The sequence below is a fragment of the Pseudophryne corroboree genome, chromosome 11, assembly GCF_028390025.1.
Source record: "Pseudophryne corroboree isolate aPseCor3 chromosome 11, aPseCor3.hap2, whole genome shotgun sequence".
In the NCBI taxonomy this organism is placed as follows: Eukaryota; Metazoa; Chordata; class Amphibia; order Anura; family Myobatrachidae; genus Pseudophryne; species Pseudophryne corroboree.
Window position 1 is genome coordinate 34,721,902 of NC_086454.1, and position 17,570 is coordinate 34,739,471.

General features: G+C 42.9%; 1 protein-coding gene across 11 annotated transcripts in view; it reads left to right on the forward strand.

The window, feature by feature from the left end:
• SOX6 (SRY-box transcription factor 6) overlaps window positions 1-17,570 on the forward strand; it is a 560,806-nt gene that overhangs the window by 68,688 nt on the left and 474,548 nt on the right. For all 11 annotated transcript variants that reach the window (XM_063946465.1, XM_063946471.1, XM_063946464.1 and 8 more), the window contains one exon: window positions 3,897-3,966. The gene's annotated coding sequence lies outside the window, so the exon portion shown is untranslated. Of the gene's footprint in view, window positions 1-3,896; window positions 3,967-17,570 lie in introns of those variants that run through there.

A 17,570-nucleotide genomic window follows, 5' to 3' on the forward strand; every position in this document is an offset into this window, starting at 1 on the left:
ACTTTTTGTGCCCTGTCTCCTGCGGAGCCGCTATTCCCCATGGTCCTTTCAGGAACCCCAGCATCCACTACGGACTCCGAGAAATAGAATTATCGGTAAGTAAATTCTTATTTTTGTTCCATCTGTCCCCTGATAGATACATAGTGATATATTCAGATAGCAACCAGCTATTGCTTCAAGATTGGAATTCATTAATTTGCTTCTTGTAAAGTGGCATTACTTAAGTAGTGTGGTCTTCCATGTCCAGACCTGGATTTGTGGGAAGACATAAAAGCTGAGGACCAGTGCAGTAGGAAAGGCAGGCAGTACGATAGTGAGGCAGTAGAACAGTATGGTAGTAGGGATGGAGTGCTGTACTATAGTTAAGCAGTAGAACAGTATGGTAGTAGGGAAGAGGGTGGTAATAGAGTGAGGCAGTAGAAAAGTAAGATATGAGGACAATAGGATAGTGAGGCAATAGAACAGTATGGTAGTAGGGAAGAGGGTGGTAATAGAGTGAGGGAGTAGAACAGTAAGATATGAGGACAGTAGGATAGTGAGACAGTAGAACAGTATGGCAGTAGGGAAGGATGGCGGTACGATGGTGAGGCAGTAGAACAGTATGGTAGTAGGGAAGGATGGCGGTACGATGGTGAGGCAGTAGAACAGTATGGTAGTAGGGAAGGATGGCGGTACGATGGTGAGGCAGTAGAACAGTATGGTAGTAGGGAAGGATGGCGGTACGATGGTGAGGCAGTAGAACAGTATGGTAGTAGGGAAGGAAGGCGGTACTATAATGAGGCAGTAGAGCAGTATGGTAGTAGGGAAGGATGGCGGTACGATGGTGAGGCAGTAGAACAGTATGGTAGTAGGGAAGGATGGCGGTACGATGGTGAGGCAGTAGAACAGTATGGTAGTAGGGAAGGATGGCGGTACGATGGTAAGGCAGTAGAACAGTATGGTAGTAGGGAAGGATGGTGGTACGATGGTGAGGCAGTAGAACAGTATGGTAGTAGGGAATGATGGCGGTATGATGGTGAGGCAGTAGAACAGTATGGTAGTAGGGAAGGAAGGCAGTACTTTAGTGAGGCAGTAGAGCAGTATGGTAGTAGGGAAGAGGGTGGTAATAGAGTGAGGGAGTAGAACAGTAAGATATGAGGAAAGTAGGATAGTGAGGCAGTAGAACAGTATGGTAATAAGGAAGGATGGTGGTATGATGGTGAGGCAGTAGAACAGTATGTTATTAGGAAAGCAGGGCAGTAGGCAAGTAATGCAGTGGAACAGAAGGAAAGGAGCACAGTATGGCAGCAGGGCAGTAGTACGGTGGGGGAGCAGGGCAGTAGGATAGTAAGGAAGGAGAACAGTATGGTCATAGGGAATCATGGCAGTAGGCTAGTAATGCAGTGGAACAGAAGGAAAGGAGGACAGTATGGCAGCAGGGCAGTAGTACGATGGGGGAGCAGGGCAGTAGGATAGTAAGGAAGGAGAACAGTATGGTCATAGGGAATCAGGGCAGTAGGCTAGTAATGCAGTGGAACAGAAGGAAAGGAGGACAGTATGGCAGCAGGGCAGTAGTATGGTGGGGGAGCAGGGCAGTAGGATAGTAAGGAAGGAGAACAATATGGTTGTAGGGAATCAAGGCAGTAGGCTAGTAATGCAGTGGAACAGAAGGAAAGGAGGACAGTATGGCAGCAGGGCAGTAGTACGATGGGGGAGCAGGGCAGTAGGATAGTAAGGAAGGAGAACAGTATGGTTGTAGGGAATCAGGGCAGTAGGCTAGTAATGCAGTGGAACAGAAGGAAAGGAGGACAGTATGGCAGCAGGGCAGTAGTATGGTGGGGGAGCAGGGCAGTATGATAGTAAGGAAGGAGAACAGTATGGTTGTAGGGAATCAGGGCAGTAGGCTAGTAATGCAGTGGAACAGAAGGAAAGGAGGACAGTATGGCAGCAGAGCAGTAGTATGGTGGGGGAGCAGGGCAGTAGGATAGTAAGGAAGGAGAACAGTATGGTTGTAGGGAATCAGGGCAGTAGGCTAGTAATGCAGTGGAACAGAAGGAAAGGAGGACAGTATGGCAGCAGGGCAGTAGTATGGTGGGGGAGCAGGGCAGTAGGATAGTAAGAAAGGAGAACAGTATGGTTGTAGGGAATCAGGGCAGTAGGCTAGTAATGCAGTGGAACAGAAGGAAAGGAGGACAGTATGGCAGCAGGGCAGTAGTACGATGGGGGAGCAGGGCAGTAGGATAGTAAGGAAGGAGAACAGTATGGTTGTAGGGAATCAGGGCAGTAGGCTAGTAATGCAGTGGAACAGAAGGAAAGGAGGACAGTATGGCAGCAGGGCAGTAGTATGGTGGGGGAGCAGGGCAGTAGGATAGTAAGAAAGGAGAACAGTATGGTTGTAGGGAATCAGGGCAGTAGGCTAGTAATGCAGTGGAACAGAAGGAAAGGAGGACAGTATGGCAGCAGGGCAGTAGTACGATGGGGGAGCAGGGAAGTAGGATAGTAAGGAAGGAGAACAGTATGGTTGTAGGGAATCAGGGCAGTAGGCTAGTAATGCAGTGGAACAGAAGGAAAGGAGGACAGTATGGCAGCAGGGCAGTAGTACGATGGGGGAGCAGGGCAGTAGGATAGTAAGGAAGGAGAACAGTATGGTTGTAGGGAATCAGGGCAGTAGGCTAGTAATGCAGTGGAACAGAAGGAAAGGAGGACAGTATGGCAGCAGGGCAGTAGTATGGTGGGGGAGCAGGGCAGTAGGATAGTAAGAAAGGAGAACAGTATGGTTGTAGGGAATCAGGGCAGTAGGCTAGTAATGCAGTGGAACAGAAGGAAAGGAGGACAGTATGGCAGCAGGGCAGTAGTACGATGGGGGAGCAGGGCAGTAGGATAGTAAGGAAGGAGAACAGTATGGTTGTAGGGAATCAGGGCACTAGGCTAGTAATGCAGTGGAACAGAAGGAAAGGAGGACAGTATGGCAGCAGGGCAGTAGTATGGTGGGGGTGCAGGGCAGTAGGATAGTAAGGAAGGAGAACAGTATGGTTGTAGGGAAGCAGGGCAGTAGGCTAGCAATGCAGTGGAACAGAAGGAAAGGAGGACAGTATGGCAACAGTGCAGTAGTACAGTGGGGGAGTAGGCAGTATGCTAGCAAGGCAGTAAAACAGAATCAAAGGAGCACTGTATGGTAGTAGTGAAGGGGGATCATAGGGCAGTGAAACAGTATATCACTTATACTCAATTCAGACATTTTAAAGTCTATTCTACTTTTGATTGACCCTCCTAAGTAAACCATACATAGCAACCCCCCCCCTTCAGAAACCTTCCCTGTTACCCACGACTCTGTACCGCTGTACTGTAGGGTTTTCCATGCAGTATGCTGATCTGGGTTTCAGGTAAGAGCAGGGATTCCTTCTGGGGTTGGGCCTCATCCTGTTTCTACACATAAGGTGAAGGTTGGAAGGTGGGGACTCCTCTCTGAGGCTCTATTAATGTAGGTTACCTTTTGAGGTTGGATCTTAAAATGGGTTAACATGGTGATTATGGAGCTGCACAAAAATGTTGGCTTATGGCGGACAACATGTAAATCCTGCCCTGCCAAGGTTTGGTATTTTATTCCCTACTATAGACAGTTTTGGCGTTGCACCCGTGACATGACCATTCGCATTAAGAGATTGCAGTGTTTTTTATTATATTATTTATTATTCCACATGAATACATTCCTAATCAAATGCCTCAAATACCTGTGCCATATTTTCCTCATAGCAAGACCCATCTTCCACCTTAGGGTGGTGCCGCATTAAGGCTCCTGATGATTTAGAACCGCTTGTGTCTAATGATTACATATATCGTTTTATCACTGTTACTCTGCATTGTGTCGTCCAGTCATCACAGAAAACTTTATTTCCTTTTTTGTTCCCTTTTCACAGATCAGTTTCATGAATTCACAGGCAGCCTACCAGTGACTTCTGGGCGCTGGACTGGTTTCCTCAACTATTTGTAAGTGTTCGTTTATCTTCTCCATCTTGTTGCACACTATACTGTGACTTATGTATGAAGGGGAAAAAAGTCTATATGTTCCTCTACAAAGTTCTCTTATACTTTGTTCACTGCATGTATGGGTGTACGTATGTATATACATATACAGTGTGTGTGTGCGTGTGTGTATATGTATGTGTGTGTGTGTATATATATATATATATATATATATATATATACACACACACACACACACACACACACACACACACACACACACACAATTATCTGCATGGTAATTCCACATCAACTGTTTTGTTTTTGATTATTCAGTTTTTAGTTTTTTTTTGTTTGTTTTTTAAATTGGGTTTCCCTACTTTTATTGCACTTTCTATACCAAGTGGGACTACAGATGTTTGGTTTTATGTTTTTATCTCATGTAATTTTTGAGCTATAAAAGTTAGAAAAAGTAAATACACAAATGAGCATATTTAGAACATATCAGGCTTTAATTTTATATACCACATTTAGGAAGTCAACATATCAAGGTCACAGGGTCAAACATTTTTAAAAACAACATTTCCCCCCAAAAGCCTATGGGGTATATTCAATTGAAGTCGGATCCATTCCGACATTCATTTGTCGGAATGGATCCGACCTGGGCTATTCAATGGACATCTCAATTCAACTTTATAAAAAGTCGAATTGAGATGCGGGAGTTGAGACGGGGAAGAGCCGCAGGCACACGGGGGAGAGCAGCGCTACAGCAGCGACTCCAGCAAGTGTAGCCGGAGGATGTGTCACAGCCGCCGCTCCCGGCAGCGTCCACCCGGGTCCAGCAAGGCTCCAGCGCTGGGTGGATGCTGCTGTGAGTGGCGGCTGTGACACATCCTCCGGCTCCACTTGCTGGAGCTGCTGCTGTAACACTGCTCTCCCCCGTCTGTCCGCGTCTCTCACCCGTCTCTGCTCTCGCATCCCATTTCAACTTTTTTTTAAAGTCCAATTGAGATGGTCGAAAAGGGGGCCAAAACCTGTCGGTTTTGACCAGTTTTCGACAGAAGCATGCAGATCGGCAGCTATTCCGCCGATCCACGTGCTTTTCGACAAGTCAAATTCCTCGACTTGTCGAATTCCTCGACTTGTCGAATAATTTGAGGTTAGATTGAATAGGTCGGAACCCCTTCCGACCTAAAAAAGTTGAAAACTGACGTCTTTTCGACAGATGACAGCTTTCGACTTCAATTGAATATACCCCTATATAGTTTAAAATTTTCAAAAACTGTATTTCTTGCTGTTTAAAGATTGTCCATACTAAATTTCAAGTTGGGATCTCAAACGGAACCTTATATTTTTTAATAGTTGGGTTTTTTCTTTGTTTACCTGTACATTTCTTATTGTGCAGTATATTGCAGTCAAATATTAAAAATGTAGAAGAAAAAAAAAATCAAGTTTACCACTTTTTGGGGTCTCGTCTTTCTCAATCTCGCCAGTGTTTTATAAATATAAATACATTTTACCTCTTGTAAATTGAAAAGTGTATGTTTTAAAATTGTTGCATTGAACAGTACCTTATATATTAGCGCCTTCGGATCCGCGTTTATTCCCTGCTACTATCCCTTGAACCTTTATTAAAAGGAGGTTCTTCTAGAGGTGCTGCTTGCTATTCTCTTAGCGCAATTGGGTACTCCTCCCTTCTATCTATCTATATATATATATATATATATATCTTAAATATCTACATGTAAAATATTTGATATCTGATACTTCTATTCACCTGTTTTATGTTTCATTTGCACAGTAACTTTCCATTGCTGTACATTTAGAGGTTAGCTGACGCCCTTAAATTTAGTGAGTGATAGACTAATAGACTCACTTTGATAATCCATACTGTTGCTAGAAGACACCTCACAAGTGGCGCTGTATTGAGGGGCAATATAGACAAATAGAAAGATAGATAGACAGACACACACTAGCAGTGCCTACACGTCGTTACTGAGTTATTATTAGTTTTATTCAGAGATATATTTTTTCCTCTCTATTTTTTTAGTACACTTGTCTGTCTTAATATCTTCTATAGCAAAAATGTATTGATAAAAATATACAATAAAACATTAATACGTCGTGAGTTACAGATGACGTCTTCACAAATGACTGTTTTGTCATTAAATTTTTCGTGTGTTTCTTTGTTGAAACTGACGAAACAATACAGATGTAAGAGAAAAGACCCAACGCGTTTCGTCCCTATCGGGACTTCATCAGGGGCACTTAATCGATACAATAAGATAAAATAAAACAGCTAAATGCATGAACAATACCAAAGTGCACATCATATATATGATTCTTTACAACTATACATACCAAAAATGCTCAAAACGTAATATAGAGTGAATCAACTGAAGTGAGTGAACCTCTTATTCAAACCAAATTACATGGACATGAAACCTATTTAATGGATAAAGGACTACTTCAGACCATAAAGTGAAAACAAACCAGAAGGTGGGAGATGGTGAGAAGAGATGAGGCTACATACCAGATTTATAACTAGTAAGGAAAAACCTCAACACGAGGTGGCTTTCCAAGTTAGAAGAAAGGTCCATATAATAGTATGGAGTAACTCTACGATGGTCTAGCCGTGACCTAAACAAGTACATAGTGGGAGGAGTTAAACTCCATGGATATGTCTCGAGGTGAAAGTGAGGATGTCGAAGATGATGTCCCTGAAGGACTTGCACCCCAAAAACAAAAGAAAATGTTGAAACAAACTGAGAAAATTGTTTGATTTGACCGTCCAGTCAGCATACGAATGATAGCAGAAATGGTAAACATCAACAAAAAAACAAAACGTTAGGCAAGTTGTTCATCAAGATCTTAGCATGACAATAGTTTTTACGAAGATGGTTCCAAGGCGTCTCACTGCCAAGCAGAAACAAAATCAAAAGCAAATTTGTACAGACATTTTGGAACAAATTCAAATGGATTCACATTTTCTAGATAAAGTTATTACCTGTGATGAAACATGGCTGTTCCAGTACGATCCTGAGACAAAACACCAGTCCATGCACTGAAAAACCCCATCACCACCGAGAATGAAGATAACACGTCAAAGCAAATCCAAGGCCATGTTAATTGTTTTCTCTGATATCAAGGGTGTTATTTGGGCAGACTGGGTACCAGAAAGCGCAGTAGTGATCAACATTACTACACAAATGTTATAAAAACTTTGCTGGAAGAATCAGAAGAAAAGACCAGAGCTGTGGAAAATGATTTCCTCCCCCATCAGGACAGCGCATCAGCCCACACAGCTCTCTCTGTGAAGCAGTTTTTGGCCGAGAAACAGATTGCAGTGCTAGAACACCCTCCATACTGGCCAGACCTACCACCGTGTGACTTCTGTCTTTTCCCGAAAGTCATATCTGTACTCAAGGTAGCCCGTTTCACATCAGTTACTGAGGTAAAGAAGAAAACGACAACGCTGCTGAGACAGCTGACAGATAATGAGCGACAGCGCGGCTTTGACCAATGGAAACTAAGAATGCAGCGGTGTGTGGATCCAGAAGTGGAGTACATAGAAGGGGAATGGTGTTATCATATACTTAATATAATTAAATGTAAATTATAGCATCCGGCTCATTATTTAATAGTCACACCTAGATATATACATATCTGTGCTAAGCTTGAAACCTGGAGTGTTAGGGGGCTCTGAGGACCGCAGCACCGTGTTGCACTAATCGAATAAACAGCACAGAGCTATCCAAGAGACTCTGCTGCTGTTCTTGGCTCTTTTGGGAACCCAGTGAGTACCATCACAAGCCAGCAATCCATGCAGTGAAAAAGCGAAAATGTTCATTTGATCTTAAATGTTGTAACTGTGATAAGAGAACGGTGCTGTGTGATTTATGGCTTATATATTCTGTATATACCACGAAGATCTGTTCAGTATAAAGGACAGGAGCGGAATCCTATTGGTAATTGCAGAGTAACATCTATTTCAGTTATAGGTGTATCCCGAGGTCTGTGAAAGGTTCAGTGAGCTATTAATTACATGGCTGTTTGTGGTCAGCAGAGAGCGCGTATAATTGCACTGTGCGTCCATTACCCGGCTATAAAGAGATTTGTTTGTGAACACGGCATTTCCGAGCTGAAATGACAGTTCAGGGTTGAAAAGCCCCTTGTACGAGTCCTGGTTCTGCGTGTGAGTGACAGCTGATTTTACCTGAAACAACCCGAGTCAGCTGATGTAACTGATTCATTGTTATGCCAGAATTAATGTAAGATGATCCGTGGAGAATGCAGCGCGATTCCGGGCTCAGCATGGCATTGCTGCAGTGCTATTTACAGCACAGTCTTGTCATAGTGAAAGCAATTGACAATAACACGAACTGTGCTGTTTAAGGCCGATCAGCTCACGCTGAAAGTTACACCTGAAATCCGAGAAAATGCGTGTGCTAAAACACATACAGTCCTGCTATTTATAGCGCTGGTCTCCTTCTGACCGCCAGAATATACTGCTCGGATTTCCCTTGTTTGCAGAACCCACCTGTTCTGTGTTATCTCTGTCAGTAGAAGTGTGCGCTGAGGTTGCTGTATGTCTTCCTATAGAAGTCACATTGATGCCTAATTCTGCTGCTTCTTACAAGTTTATAGACCGTCTACTTTCAGTGAGTCAGTTCACAAGGCGTATTTGCTGTTGGATACTTTGCTCTTACCCATGTGCTAAGTTTGAAACATTGGGGCAGCAAGGCCGGTTCTAGATCTTGTGGCACCCAGGGCGAAAGTTTCCTATTTTCCCGGAGGTAAAATAGGTTAGTGCGCGCCACAGGCGTGCGTCAAAAAATAGGGGCATGGCTTCATAGGGAAGGGGCATGGTCAGTTTTGCCCCCTGTAGTTTTAACCCCTGTAGAGTTGTACACCATGTAGAGCTGTGCCCACAGTAGCTGCTGTGCCCCCTGCAGCTGTGCCCCCATTAGTTGTTGCCCCAGTAGTTGTGCCCCCATTAGCTGTGCCCCTAGTAAAAAAAATAAAAAATACTTACCAGCCCCGTTCCTGCTTCCCGACCACTGCTGCACTCCGTCTCCACTGCCGGCGCCACTCCTCTGATCTATGGGAGAGACGTCATGACGTCTCTCCCATAGCGCCGCACAGAAAGGTCCTCTCCGTGAAGGGAAACTATACGCTACCTCGCTGCGTGTCTAGTTTCTCTTTGCAGAGAGAACCTTTTCCTAACCACCACTGCCGCCATCCCAGTTAGTAGCGGCTCTTGTCACGGCGGCGGCGCCTCGGGCAAAAGTCCTGCTTGCCCGTGGCAAGAGCCGCTACTGTGGGTCAGATGTATGAAGCCTGGAGAAGTGATAAATCCGTGATAAGTGCAAGGTGATAACGCACCAACCAGTCAGCTCCTAACTGTCATTTTCAAATCCATAATGATTGGCTGGTGCGTTATCACCTTGCACTTATCACTTCCTTATCCCTTCTCCAGGTTAATACATCTGCCACATTATTCTGAATGATTTTGTTGTACTGCTAAAAGAGTCTGCCCACCTATGAAGATGGTAAAAATGAAAACAATTAACTTCAATATTAAAATAAAAAATGAATAAAAATAAAATTAGTTTAAAACGTACTGATAATTGAAATATAAGCGGACCTTATTCACGTACGCTCGAGCGCCTCAGACTTGTTTCTCCACAAAGTAAGCAAAAGATGTTGGTGAAACGCGTTTCACACCCCCACACACAGGCGCTTACCTGTCTCTTAAGTAAGTAGCTTGTTCATTCTTTACCCAGGTTTTGCTGGAATGTAACGATGAATGAATAGCGGAGGCTGACCACCATGTTTAATAGAAAGAGCTAACATTCTATTTGTTAGAATGGCAAAACAAGACCCCTACTAAACTCAGTGTTCTGCGCCAGTTTTCCCTCTGATTTCCACCAGTGAGCCTGTTTGCGTTCCTGCGAGTATTCAAGTGAAATCATCCACCCATAACACTTAATAATTTTTTTTTTTATATGACAGGATATTAGTGGCTGGAATTTTTGTCCAATCAGTAATGAATCCTCCTGACGCAGAGGGCGGAATTGATTAGCTCATTACCGGTCACGTTTCCTTCACTGTCATTTTGGGAAAGGCGAAGAAGTAGGTGGAAACTTCTCTCTGGAAAGTGGCGTTAGTGTGGCTCCAGCCCACCCTCAGCTGTGCTTCACACACGTTTCTGCTGAGTGGGAGCCGTGACGGAGGGTCTCACAGTGAGTGCGTGTGCTGTCATCCTACCTGATTTATAAAGTGAGACCTCTCTTACACGCATCGACTTTGCAGAGGGTTTCAATAGAATTTTGCAGTCTGTAAGGGGAGAAATAGATTTGTATGAATTATTAACAGCTAGGTATTGTGCTTATGTGTGTAATCTGACTGTGTGGCTTGCAGTCTCCCATTAGGGTATGTGGAGATGTTGGTGGTCTTTTTATGGCAGCATCAAAGGCAGCCACAGTTGTCCTATTTCTTCCTCTAGGTTCCTGTTTCTTGTAAAAGTTTTTATTAAGGCGTCAAAGTCCTTTCTATCTAGAGGAAAAATATCATATGACCGTGACTGGATTGAATACAATAATATCTATTTATGTAACCTCTATTCTGCAGATCACTAGATACATCCACAATCTAATAAACTGCAGACCATGAATGAGACAGAGCAATGTTTTGCAGGAGACTAGGGAGGTCACTAATGAAATAATAATTTTATTCATATAGCACTTTTTTTCCATCAGGTCTCAAAGTTGCTTTACAACATCAGAAACTAAGCACAGGGGGTTTAGTATTCCAGAAAGGAGAAAACAAGGCAAAAACAATGAACATAACGTGTATAATGGACATAATGCAGGGATTGGGGCAGCCATTTTGGGTAGTAACTTCCATGGTTTATAGATACCACTCACAAAGGGTACCAGGCGAGGCAGCCATTTTGGACACGCTACATAGGTTATCCTGGGTGGAATAGGCAACGCTTAGAAGTGATAACACAAAATGGGGAAGTTGAAACGTAGTAAAGCTAAATGCAGGACTCTTACATAGCCAGCAAATGGTTCACTCTCCATACACTGTCCTGGTATCCAGAATGACGTACCTGGCTCTAGGGCCGTAACTAGGTGTGCACAGAGGGGGCACCGCACGTAACGCTGCAGGGTAGGGGGCGCAGTTGGCGGCACTTGTCAATTATCTGTTTTAATTACTTTCGCTTGCAATTTCCCCCATTTTTGAAGACCAGCATCTCCTGTCCGCCCCTGTCTCCTACCCTGACCCCTTATGTCAGTAATACCTATACAACATTCATGAAGTCAACGTGAGATTTCTTTGTTATTCAGTCACACTGTCCTTTATTACATTTGAAGATGCTGACATATCTGGGATTCAAACCCATCACCTGTGGCATTGCAGTCAGACAGTCTATTCATCGAGCTATCTGCCCTTGCATAGAAAGGGTAAATAATTCTAAGCTATATAAGTCTATCTGAAGCTTGCCTTGTACTTTGTGAAAAAATTATCAGCATTGCTGCTGAGCAGATCTATGTAGCGTATGGCTGCTAGAGATTGGATGTGTGGCTGCACACTACATAGATCTGCTCAGTTGCAATGCTGATTTTTTTATTACAAAGTACCAGTAGCTTCATATAGTGTTCATAGTTTCTATGCAGGATCATATACCTCAATGAGTAGGGTGTTTGATTAGATTAAATGTGGGAAGGGGCATCAGAGCATGGACTTTCTCTGAGATCAATCTTGTCATGACCCTTCCCCGCGAGGTATGCACCTCTATATGCCTTTTGGGGAAATGGGGGGAAGGGCGCCAATAATTCTCTCTCTCTGGCACATGGCATCAAAAAGTCTAGTTACGGCTCTGTGCTACCAAATCAACTCTCCATATTATCTATCTATCTATCTATCTGTCTGTCTGTCTGTCTGTCTGTCTGTCTGTCTGTCTGTCTGTCTGTCTATCTATCTATCTATCAATCCCTCTATGTGGGCTTAGTCTGAGTTCAGCCGGCACCCTGCCGAACTCTGACTTCATTACTTCCCGACCCCTCTCTATCTATCTATCTATCTATCTATCTATCTATCTATCTATCTATCTATCTATCTATCTATCTATCTATCTATCTATCTATCTATCCTGTATATATCCGTATTTAGATCTCTCCATTTATATCTATTGACTGATCTATGTATGTCTGTTGATTGATTTGATTTTTTTATATCTATTGATCATTCTGTTTATATCTAACTGTCTCCTATCTCCCGATTTCATATCTCTCTTCACTTGTAATTAGAGATGATGCACGATTCTCTGGTAACTCTGAGCTCCATATAATAATGTGTGGCGGTAAAGTTATATTCTTTGGTTAATAAGTGTAATTTATAATCCCTGTGACGTGCTACCCCCCCCCTCACTTATAGTCTCCATTACCCCTGGGAAGGAAAAGTGCAATTAACCCCTCTCCTCCCACAGGTGTCTGACACCGGCTATGAAATTATCAGACAAATTGGTAAATGGTAATAACACAAGGGAAATATAGGAGCAGTGAATACATTAATCCTGTCTATATGATTCCAGCCGCGTTCAGGCCCCATTTCAGACTATTCATATTTATATATAATACAGATCACGCTTATGGGTGGTCCCTGAACCCCATTCTTTGCCACCTGCCGACTGCGCTCAGCGCTTGCAATTTATCTCTGCCTTTTTTAAAAAAAAATGCATTATTAACATTTACTTTAATATTGCCAGCACATTTCATCACGCTTTACAATTGGGAACAAAATAAAATGTACAGGTTTTTTTGTAACGGTCGACAGTTTTGCCATCGCTGGCAGAGGTACGATGTTTCTCCAACGTCTATGACAGCGCAGTGCTTGCTTATGTTGGTTGTGTGGCACCCAGTACTAAGCTCCGCCCCTGATGTTCCCCTCTTAGCCCCACCTTGCTTCCTTGATTGGTTAACTTAACTGCAGTCCCTATTAGGGATGTGCCCTTGTCTGGCAACTTCTCCTGCATTTATTATTAATGCAACGCTCTGGGGTATATTCAATTGGTTCTTTCGAAAAGAAGTTAGTTTTCGACTTTTTAAGGTCGAATTGTGATTCGACCTATTCAGTCCCAGCAGTTTTTATTTGACAAGTCGAATAGTACGTGAATCGACTTTTGAGGGAAACGGGGCCAAATTCGACAGGATTTGGCCCTGTTTCCGACCATCTCAGTCCGACATAAAAAAATGTCGGACTGAGATGTGGGACCCAGAGGAGGAGACGCGGTGGGAGTCGGGGGACAGCCGCGGGCATACAGGGGAGATCAGCGCTACAGCGCAGCAGCAGGATGTCTCACAGCCGCGCCGCTCACGGCAGCGTCCACCCGGCTCCAGCAAGTGAGGTCACGCTTGCTGGAGCCGGGTGGACACTGCCATGAGGTCTGGCGGCTGTGAGACATTCTTCTGCAGCGCTACTGTAACGCTGATCTCCTCCGTCTGCCCGCGGCTGTCCCCACTGGTCTCCTCGCGGCTCCCCCCTCCTCTCCTCCTCTGGGTCTCTCCTCTCAATTCGACTTTTTAAAAGTCGAATTGAGATGAGATTGAATAGGGGTTGTCGGATCCATTCCGACAAATGCATGTCGGAATGGATCCGACCCTAATTGAATATACCCCTCTGTCTTAGTGCATCAATCCCCTGAGCTGGACACAAAGGAAAGACCTTTTTTTTTTCTTTCTGTCCCTTTAATGGGCATTATATATCCCACTGGGCCTGTATGTAGTCCAGTATAAAGGTTCTGTTAATTTCATCAGCCTCTAATATCTGCAGTATGTGATTGTAAAATAATAATAGTAATAATAATAATTAAAAAAAAATAAAAAATAAAAAAATACAAATATATATATATATATATATATATATATATAATAGCGAAATACTATTCTAATGTTCCTAAGTACTTGCAGCAATTCCTAAGTGATCGCCTTCGCTTTGGAATGGCCTCAGCTTTCCATTTTACGTTTGGATCCAGGACAAAAAGTTGTTTTTTTTGTCTCTGCTTAATAATGATCAGTGTTTTTATTGTGCTGCTGGAAGATGAACTCATTTATAAAAACAACAAGGAACTGGGAGCCGAACGCATCACGTAACGAGGGCGCTTGTGGACCAGAGATGTCACATGTGTTATTTTACAGCTGGTAGTATCACTCTCTCACTTTTGCTTGATTTTACTGCAGAGCAGAAGAATAGAGGGAAAATTTTTTTAATGTCTCCCGGCTGAGCTTTATTAAGATATTTGGAGGTGACGCGGGTGTAATCTGAGTTACATAACTGTGTTTAACCAGGAAAGCATCCAGCAGCCAAAGAACAATTGAGCCGGTAATTACAGAGAGCAGCTGCTGTAACTGGGGGTCATTCCTTCGGAGAGCTAGGAAAACAGTGTTAGCACCGCCGCGGACGCCTCCGCTATACAGCGGCGTGCAAAGTTTAAAGCCTCCAGTACGATGTTATTTGAAAGCTGTCAAACCACGTTAAAAAAGACTGAATCGTCGAAGGCCCTCGTGGCCAGGATTGAACATGTAGCCTTGTCTTACTCATTATAAAATGCATGTTTATAAAGTTCCGCAGAGCAGCCAATTCCCAATTCACTTATATCAGCAAGACTTAACTTGCTCATTAATCTAAATTCTTTTGCAACTTTAATCTACATGTTTAATTAATCATAAAATGAGGCAGTAAGTAATTTCAGCAATGTGTGTCTTGTTATCAGATGCATTTAATCACTCTTCTGTGATCTCATTTGGAAACACCTGAATTTGTCGAGAGCAGTTTAAATAAGAATAAATTATTCTTTGTCAGTGTACTTCACTCAACTAATAAGATATTTATTTAAAAGCGACCTGTTTGTCGTACCGCCGTCCTCAGCCGGAGCTGAATTACACAATTGGCGACAGATGGGATTCACAACATAGCACCCCGAAGGGTCGCGGGCCTTATTTAATTCATTTCTCTTATTTACAACTAATTAAACCTTGTCATTTTTGTTTTTTTAATGAGAATAACCTCTGGCAATTCAATGGATTTGCTAAAATATTTCTTGAAATATATATTGGCAATTTAGTGAAGTCAGATTTAGGTGTCAGATTGACAGTTTTTACATGGGGAGGAAAAAAAAATTCAGAGAAAAGGAATGTAATTATTGAAATTTGCTATCGAGCCGACACTTCTCCGTTCTGCGAGAGACGAGACGGGAAAGTCTCATTTTTACAATTTCTACACATTATCACGCTGCATAATCATCTCCAGTGTTTTTCTGCCATCAGTAACTCTTAAGCAACATCTGAAGCCGGAACTCGTGAAATCCGCCAACTTGGTGCTGTAAAAAGTCCAACTAAGAGATAGAACTAAACTGCGCTGTCAGCTGGTACTTGCGTTCCAGCGCGACAGAGACAGCAGCTTACTGTGCAGCTGAATCCTTTGTTTTCTACGCAAGATTTTATTTTGCGGTTGACAGCATTCATTTGGCTGCAACAATTCTGATTTGCGCCAGCAAACTGAGTGGCTACCTTGTGTTTTATAGTAAACCATCCACCCCAAATATCGTCTACAACGGCAGTCATTACTATTTATTAGATGCCTCCTTTACTCTATATAGTTTTTTTTTACTATTTTTGTTCATAAAACAAACCGGTTATTTTTCAAATGTTTCCAATACCGCTATCTTTATAGTTAATGTGCCTTAGCGCATGAGAAATAGAATCTACAGGATTCAACACAGAACGCAACATCGTGAATTGCAACATGGAAAGTCATTTTGTCTAATTTTAGAGTCTGTTTCTTTCTTTTTTTTTTACCATGAGCTTTTCGTTTGTTAAATAACTGATAAAGAGGCGTATGAATAATAAATCTGGAATATGTTTATGTGGAATGGAATAAAGTCAGTCCATTTTCTGTGAGGCGCTGTATGCAACAGTTCTTGTTTGGTGAGCTCAGAATTTGTCCGGTCTCGTTCATCCACTGGGGGCACTGTTCCATTGTAGCCTATTAATTGATATCAGCCGTCAAGACGCAGTACATCTGGGAAATCTCTGTATGCTAGCATGAATTGTCCCAGTGTTTTATTAAATATCTATATGTAACCTACAGTTCAGTATTATATATTCCCTGATAACACCAGACCTGCGTATGTTGGTTATATGTTATAAATCAGTTATGCATTAGGTATTGAGTAACTCGGGTGTAAAAAACGAATACATTTTTTTTTTACCAAGTTTATAAAAGTTCAGTGTTTTTGAGCAGATTTCAGACCTGATTGCTCCTCTGCGAATTTACAGAGGTTTGCGATCAGATAGTCGCCGCCCAGACAGAGTGAAAACCCGTCCCGTGCAAATCTGCGCACCCCAAATCTCTGCTAATGCCAGTCACCTGCAAATCAAATGATTTTTCCAGTCTGTGCGTAGGCCAGGATATACTCCAACAGTGCGATAGAATCAGGCTGATTGGTGCCAAAGCTGCCGCCAAACAACCTCCCTGAAAATGCTTGGAACGCCTGCGTTTTTCCTGGCACTCCCAGAAAACGTCCAGTTACCACCCTCAAATGTTGGCTTCCTGTCAATCAACTTGTGTACGCCTAGCGATGAAATTTTTTTTGCTGTATTTGTTTGCAATTTGGCCTTGCACGTGTGCACTACGATCCGTACGTGAATTCGCACAACATCGATCAGGTCTGAATTAGGCCTTAAATTAGTAGTCTCTGTTTAGGGCAAAAAGGGACTTATTTTTTCAGAATCTGTTCGCGCCTTTCTTGATGGTTTTAGTGGTCTAGGTCAGTGGTTCTCAACTGCGGTCCTACACTACCCCCAACAGTTCATGTCTTCCAGGTCTCCTCACAGGATTGCAAGTGAAATCATTTGCTCCACCTGTGGGCCTTTTAAAATGTGTCAGTGAGTAATGAATACACCTGTTCAACTGCTGGGTGACCTAGAAAACAGGAACTGTTGGGGGGTACTTGAGGACCGAGGTTGAGAACCACTGGTCTAGGTGGCACTGTTGGGTGTCTCTCTATAGAATGTTTATAAAGCACCATCACTCATTATATAGAATCTCTGGGAACGCAGCGTCTATTGTTGTAATAAATGTCAGTTGGCAGATTGTACTTCTATTCTGAGAAATGTTCTGCACACTTGTGATATATAAATATACCTACCAAGTTGATTTACAAATCCATTTTCTCCTGGAATCATCTTCATCCCAATTACCAATTAATATCTGTTCCTTTTGCAGCTGTGCTTTGGAAGCATAACTAAGTCTGGTTAAATTAATTAATCATTTCAGTTATAGCTCATTCTCCCAAATCGCACTGTTCCTACCAGGGCAGCTAAAACAGCAACTAGCTGTGTCAGTCCAGAACTGTCTGCAAAGTATTGGGAAGTTACAGTTCCCTGGGGATCCTCCGAGGCGTGGGATGTGGGGGGGGGGGGGGGGGTTTGGGTTCTATTGAAAACTATTCTGGGGGGAGATTTCCTAATATATCTGTAAAGAAAACTTCTAGCATTTATAGAAACTGGTGGGAAGGTTAATACTAAGCCTAAAACTTGCTTCTCAATGTTAAGATGACG